Here is a 7,500-nt window from a genome sequence, read left to right as displayed (position 1 = left end):
AGAGACAGGCCTTGTGGCAAGGGAGAGAAGCGTGACTGGATTAGCAGCAGTGGCCGCCATCAGGCTGTCACGTGCACGTGACGTCGTCACCTACCTGCGAGGTCACGTCCCTCCTGGATCTGGTTTCAGTTTCAGTTTCTCGAGGAGGCGTCACTGCGTTCGGACAAATCCATACGTACGCTGCGCCATGTCTGCTAGGCAGATGCCTGACCAGCAGCATAACCCAACGCGCATGTGTGTGCCTATCAGAGTGGATTTCTTCAACAGAATTTTGCCAGAGGACAACACTCTCGTTGCTTTGGGTTCTGTTTTTTTCAGTGCGCCAAGTGCGTTGCTACACACGGGACCTCGGTTTTTCATCGCATCCGAATGACTAGACGCTCAGTTCGATTTTCCAGTCAAACATGGGGATAAAGGGCGGGGCGAGATAAGCGGGATTCGAACCCAAACCCTCACGGACTCTCTATTTGGCAGATGAGCGTCTTAACCATGCAGCCATCGGTCAGTGTTATAGCTCAAGCTTGCTTTCATCGTTTCGGACCAGGACCAACGCCTCGACCACACCACCCTTTACTGAGGAAGACCACTGAAATGAACTTTTTTTTTCTTGTCTTTTTTTTTTCTTTTTGTACTAAAAGGCAGAGTGCCAATAGGTCATTAAACTCACCACTTCGTCGCTTCCGTTTTTATTTTTTTTATTTTTTTTTTCTGCCCCATCATCTGCACCGTTTCAATGGCATTACTCCCACGCCGCTCATTTAGATTCCCCCATGCACGGCCACACCCGGGTTCGTCCGTTACAGTTCCAGTGTCGGCAGTCCGCAGGGATCCATCGATGTTAGGTCGCCAGGAGGCCACACACCAGAGGAGACCCCGCACTGCTGCTGAGTCACTTCGATGGTGTTCAGTGGTGCCTGTTTTGATTTAACGTACTTAGGACACCACCTGCTAAGCCCCCTACTAACGACAATAATGGCTTAGTCGCGGAGCCGGACTGAGTGAGCGTCCCTCCCAGAGTGGAGACCGCCACCACGACCCTCAAACAACAGGCCCCCATGAATCTGCCGACACTGAAGACATTGACAGGACTCGCCCCAAGCACAGAAGTGGAGGGGTATCGAAACTGAGGTCACCATGAGAGCAGGGCTTCGGTCATTGTTATGTCAAGCCCTCCCTCCGAACGCCCCTTATCTTTCACACCAAACAAGTACGTAAAGTGAAGAAGGTCAGGTGTTATTATTATTATATTCATGAACTAATCAGACGGGGGGGACACCGAAACATTTTGTTGACGTCAGCCCCTCCCTAACGAAGGTGGCAGGCGTCAAATGACGTCACGGCTAACGAGTTGCGCGTGGCGGAGGAATGCGTGGCGCCGTGGTTTGACACGATAACGGGGAGCAGTAGGCTGCTGATAACTGTAACTGCCGGACAGGGAACCTCGGTAACAACGTAACAGCTGGTCCCTTCCTCCTCTGTTTCTCTTAGGGTGGGTTGGAGGAAGTGGGGATGGATTCCCAGATGTGTGCCTGATTTTTGTGTGTGTTGTTTTTTGTTGTTGTTTTTTTTTTTTTTGGGGGGGGGGGGGGGTTGTTGTTGTTGTTGTTGGGTTTTTTGGTCTTTGTTTCTTTTGGGGTTTTTTTGTTGTGTTTTTTTCTGTGTGTGTGTGTGTGCGTGCGTGCGTGCGTGCGTGTGTGTGTGTGTGTGTGTGTGTGGCCTATTTTGTGCGAGGTTCTCGTGTGATTGTGCACTGATGACCGCTTTCTGTATGTCTTTGTCTCTTGTCTGTTTGTTTGTTTGTTTGTTTGTTTGTCTCTCTCTCTCTCTCTCTCTCTCTCTCTCTCTCTCTCTCTCTCACCATCACCACACCTCTCTCGCCCACTCTTCTATCCATCTGTCAGTCTATGTGTGCATATGTGTGTGTGTGTGTGTGTGTGTGTGTGTGTGTGTGTGTGTCTGTTTGTCTGTCTGTCTGTCTGTTTCTGCCTCTCCCTCCTCCCTCTCTCTTTTCTTATCAACCAACCCGTTATCTGCCTGTGTCAGATTTTCTCTGTAGGACCGTTTGTTCGTCCACAATAAGCTCTGTGAAAAAAGTAATCATCTCGAATGTCACGTGCAAACTTTGCCCTGACCTCATTTACCCAGTGTTGTGATCCACCACTCCTTGCTTCCAACTGAACAGACGAATCCTGCTCACATACACACACACACACACACACACACTCCTTGCTTCCAGCTGTAAAGGCGAAACCTGCTACACCCTCCACCACCCACCCCACACACGCACACACACCACCACCACCACCACCACCACACACCATACACACACACACACAAATGACACGCCACACACGCACGAACACACACACACACACACACACACACACACACACACACACTCCTTGCTTCCAGCTGTAAAGGCGAAACCCGCTACACACACACACACACACACACACACACACAAGAAAACCTCCAGCGCGAGCGAAATCCCCCACAAAAGTGCGGGATTATCGAGAAGAACGCCGCATACCACCCGTTTCCAATTGTTAGCTCAGCCAGGGAAAGAGATGGGAATGTTAGAGCATCGCCCTGTCTTATCCCCTCCTTCCATCTCTGTCAGCCTTACAAGGTCCACCCACACACCCCACCCCACAAACACCCAGGCTAGAGGCACAGGTGTCGTTCCAATTCGCCTAGTCCCGATTCGCTCGTTTCCAATTTGCCTTCTTGTGAACTGGTGATTGACAAAAGCTTACAGTTGGGCCAACAGCGAAGTGAGAGCTGTATTATCAATGGTTTCCCCATTGCAATGGGAAATCATTTACAGCTTAGTCTTTTGTCAGGGATTATGACTCTCAAACTAGAAGGCGGGATTGCACTGGGTCTTCGTGCTGCAGCCTTGGGGGCAAGTTGGCCTTGTGAGAAACATCCCAACGCTGACTGTCCTAAAACCCTCATGGCCGAGAGAGTGGGGATGTAACTTGGGCAAGAAACTGTCCACTATAATCAATATCCAGCCCGGGTAGTCGGGACAGCAGCTGCCTCCTCTGTTGTTCTGATGGGCATTGTCGGACACGACTGACTGTCACACAGAACTGGTGATTCCGTTTCGCCTATTCCCAGTTCGCCTACGTAAAAAGCTGCGTAGGTGACAAAATTTTGCTTTTCTGCTCTGAGAGAGAGAGAGGGAGAGAGAGAGCGAATTTTTATTTTTCCAGGGTATTCAGATAATCACAATAACAAGAATGCTGTATTCCACCCAGCTATGGGGTACAAAATAAAGAGAGAGGGGGGGGGGGGGGCAGAGAGAGAGAGAGAGTGAGTGAGAAGAGAGAAAGAGAGTGAAAATGAGGAGAGAGAGAGAGAGTCACGAGAGAGAGACACTTTGACACTTTGACACTTTGACATTTTTATTGTCATTACCTGTAATGGTCTATTGACAAGGGGGTGACGGGGATTAATTCTTAAATCCTCTTAAATGCAAAGCAACATTCTGCTTAACAGCATTTCATCACCAAACAAACAAACAAACAAAATCTCTAAATATAACTCTCTCACGATACATTAAGCAAGCGGAACACACACACACACACACACACACACACACACACACACACACACACACACACAAAGACACTAATCAATCAAACTCGACCACCCATTCTAGGAGTGAAATAGTTCAATATATCAATTATCTACCTTACCAAATTAACATAAGAAAATAAAATTTACATATGGATATCCTCCTCATTTACTCTGGTGTGTTCTGATCATAGTGATTATGCCTTATTTTTTGTGCTTCTGAGATAAATTTAGCTACTGACTGTATGATATATTCATCATCAGACGATAAAACAGAAAAAACATGATGTCTTTTAGCTAGATGAGATTCAAAAAATGTACATTTTTCTCTTACTTTATCGTATAATTTACAATGAAACAAAAAATGTTTTTCGTCATCTACACTAGATGCACACAAAGGACATGGCAATTCCGTGGATGCTGCAGGTTGAAACCACAATTTATTTGCATTGAAACCAAATGTCCGTAGCCGAAATCTTGCATAATTTAACCTGTGCCACTTATCTGTGATGACTGTTAGATATTTTTCAGTATGAAATATACTTTTGAATGAGAAAAACCAACTATATTTCTCTTTGCTTTCCATATCTGAATGCCAATTTTGCTTAAAAGAACAAATCAATCTATCTCTAAATTCTGATATAAACTGCTGTTCATTTCCCACTTCCTGATACATCCACACAATTCCAAAACCGTGTTCAGACAAAACCTTTTTTACACTATAAGTCCAGTTTTCCTTTCCTAATTCCATTTGTAACAACATCATCTCGTAAGCCTGTCTGGGTAAACGTGATTGTGGAAGTTTCAATAATTTCAACCAATACTTAATGCATTTTACAAATGTTCTTATATACAAAGGATATCTGCCCGTTTCCCCATATAACATTGTGTTGGATGAATGAATTGGCACATTTAAAAAACGTTTAATTGCATAAGTATGTACTTTTTCCATCTGTGAATTTACCTTTAGTCCCCAAACTTCGGCTGCATATGTAAGTATAGGTTCAATCTGTGTATCGAACATTTTCCAAAACAAACAGTAATCAATAGACTTAAGCTTTTTTAATGAATTCAATATTTCAATAACACCTTTCTTTGCTTTCCTGCAAGATTCTTCCCAAGCATAATTTAAGCTTAATTTTGTTGAGAATATCATTCCCAAATATTTATATGAATTTATAACTTTAACATCCTCATTTCCATAAAGCCATTTTTCGTGCACTGACAGATGTCCACCCATTCTAAATACAATAATGTTAGTTTTATCCATGTTCACTGTTAAACCCAAATAGTCTGCTTCTTCTTTCAATGCATTTAATTGGTTCTGTAAACCCCTAACAGTTCCAGACAAAAGAACAACGTCATCTGCAAATAACAGTAAAAATATCTCGATTGCTCCCGGAATTAATTGAATTCCATGTCTTCCTTTTCTCGACAATTCTGTTGCTAATTCGTTAATAAAAAAGGAGAACATTTGTGGGCTCAAAAGACAACCTTGCTTTACCCCATTTGGGCAATCAAAATATTCTGAATATATACCTTTCTCACGTACGCATGCAAGCACTGACTTATAAACACCTCTAAGAGCATTGTATAATTTGCCATTCACACCACTTTCACGCAGAACATGCCATAATACATTACGATTCACGGAATCGAAGGCCTTCCTGAAATCAATGAAAGCAACATAAAGTTTTGTGTTATTGAGTAAGTATTTTTGGACAAGTGTGTACAATGTAAATATGTTATCTGTTGTACTGTAGTTACTTCTAAATCCTGCTTGCTGTTCCATTATTTTTTCTTCTTTTTCAGACCATTTGGTTAGTCTCTTGTTCAATATGTAAGTGTACACTTTACTTAGAATACTGGTAAGCGCTACTCCCCGATAATTGTCGGGATTGTTGACATCTCCCTTTTTGTGAATTGGGATAAGTATGGATTTTGACCATTCTGAAGGAAAAGTACCACTTTCAAATAGTTGGTTGAATACTTGAACAAGAAAGCTTATAATGTCTGTATTTGCATTCTTTAACATCTCTGCAACAATTTTATCTGGCCCTGCACTCTTTCCTGTTTTCAAATGTCTAATGCCGGCAATAACCTCTTCACTAGATATTGGATCATTAAACAATGGTTCAGAATTATCCTCGTCCTCTAACTGCATGTGTTCTTCTTGTTCTGCATTATGTACTGATTCATTGAAAACACCAAAAAAATGATCGTGCCATTGCTCTATGGATATTTCATTATATACAAAATCTTTTCTATTCACTGATCTTAATATTGCCCAGAATGTCTTAGAATCACAAACCGATTCTCTAAGTTTTCTTAATCTGGCTTCTACAAACTCTTGTTCCTTTCTTTTTCTTAATTTAACATATTCTTTCCGAGACAAAGCATACGCTTCTCTTTTTTCTTGTTTATCTTTTTCTGTTTTACATCTCTGGAACCTCTTAAGTAACTTTTTAACTTCGTGTTTCTTTAGTTCACACTCATCATCAAACCAGTCGTTACACTTCTTTCTTCCTTTTCCTACTCTTCTCACCATACACGCAGCAGCTCCATATAAAGCACTAACAAACAAGTCTAAACTTTCATTCACATTCACATCTAATAACTCCAAGGCTTTCTCACGAGAGAGAGAGAGAGAGAGAGAGAGAATGAGAAGAGAGAGAGATTGATTTCAGTAGCTCAAGGAGGCGTCACTGCTTTCGGTCAAATCCATGTAAAGGCGAAACCCAAGCAGATGCCTGACCAGCAGCGTTACCCAATGCGCTAGTCAGGCCTTGAGAAAATAAATAGATAAATAAATGAATAATTTGGGAAGAGAATCGGCTTGCCATTGGGTTGGTAGCCACGTTTCGGCATGGTGTTATGTTCTTGGGGAAGGCACCACATGACTCCAATTTCCCTCACTCCACCCAGGTGTGAATGGAGACCTGATATTCGTTTGGGGAATGTTGAAAGCGGCGACAGGAGAGAATTGAACTGGGGGCGATATCCATACGTTTTCCCCGCAAGGCGGAATGAGTAGTGTTCACAACAAGGCGTGGACGTTCACTCTGCCAGTCAGTCACATAGAGGAGTGGAGGGGGAAGAAATGTGAATGGGATTTGGATCCCGTTGCGTCTTCCTTAGCTGACACAGTGGGTATGAATACTCACTGCCACGATGACCGTAAACAGTGGGACATAATTATAACCTTATTCTGAACCTTTATTTATAAGAACTATTAGAGCACACACACACACACACACACACACACACAACAGACCAGAGGCTCGCCCCTTGAATCACTGACACAACTCACCCCGCTCAGCCCACGCCGCCCATACCCCATCAGCCCCCCCCCCCCCCCCCCCCCCCCCCCCCACCCTCCCTGCACTGCAGACAGATATATGAGCATGGATCAAGGACCCCACCCTATGGAATTCCTGGAGTCCTGTGATGTTAATCTGGCCCCTGATCCCCCCACCTGCATCAGTCCCTCTGTGGTGAGCCTGGCATGTCCCTTGCCATCAGCTCTGTCGCGTGCCACGGGGTCACGACCTGGGGGGGGGGGACGGGGTGATGGAGGGGGCCCGGATTGGGGAGGAGGGAGGTCTGAGGTCAGCGGAAAAGACTTTGTCTGTCATTTTGAGTAACGATGATGATGGTGACGACGGTGACTATGACTCTGATGATGATGATGATGACTATGATGGTGGCGATGACCATGATGATGATGGTGATGGGGGATTACCAGGATGATGGTGGAAGCTAGCACGGTGGTATCTATAAAAATACAGAAAGTTAAAAATGAAATAACGTTACACTGAAGGAAGTAAGAATGAAAGAGACATCTTTGGCAGGCAGACAGAAAGAAAATTTGAATGAAGAAATAATAAGATTTTTTTTGGGCAAACATATATATATATA

The 7,500-nt window shown here is 43.9% G+C and overlaps 1 protein-coding gene across 2 annotated transcripts in view; it reads left to right on the top strand.

The window, feature by feature from the left end:
- The window catches only part of LOC143293535 (slit homolog 2 protein-like), a 280,554-nt gene that overhangs the window by 56,941 nt on the left and 216,113 nt on the right, over nucleotides 1-7,500 (top strand). The window lies entirely within an intron of this gene.

Source organism: Babylonia areolata, chromosome 19 (genome assembly GCF_041734735.1).
Source record: "Babylonia areolata isolate BAREFJ2019XMU chromosome 19, ASM4173473v1, whole genome shotgun sequence".
NCBI lineage: Eukaryota > Metazoa > Mollusca > Gastropoda > Neogastropoda > Buccinidae > Babylonia > Babylonia areolata.
This window is presented reverse-complemented; position numbering and strand designations above follow the sequence as displayed.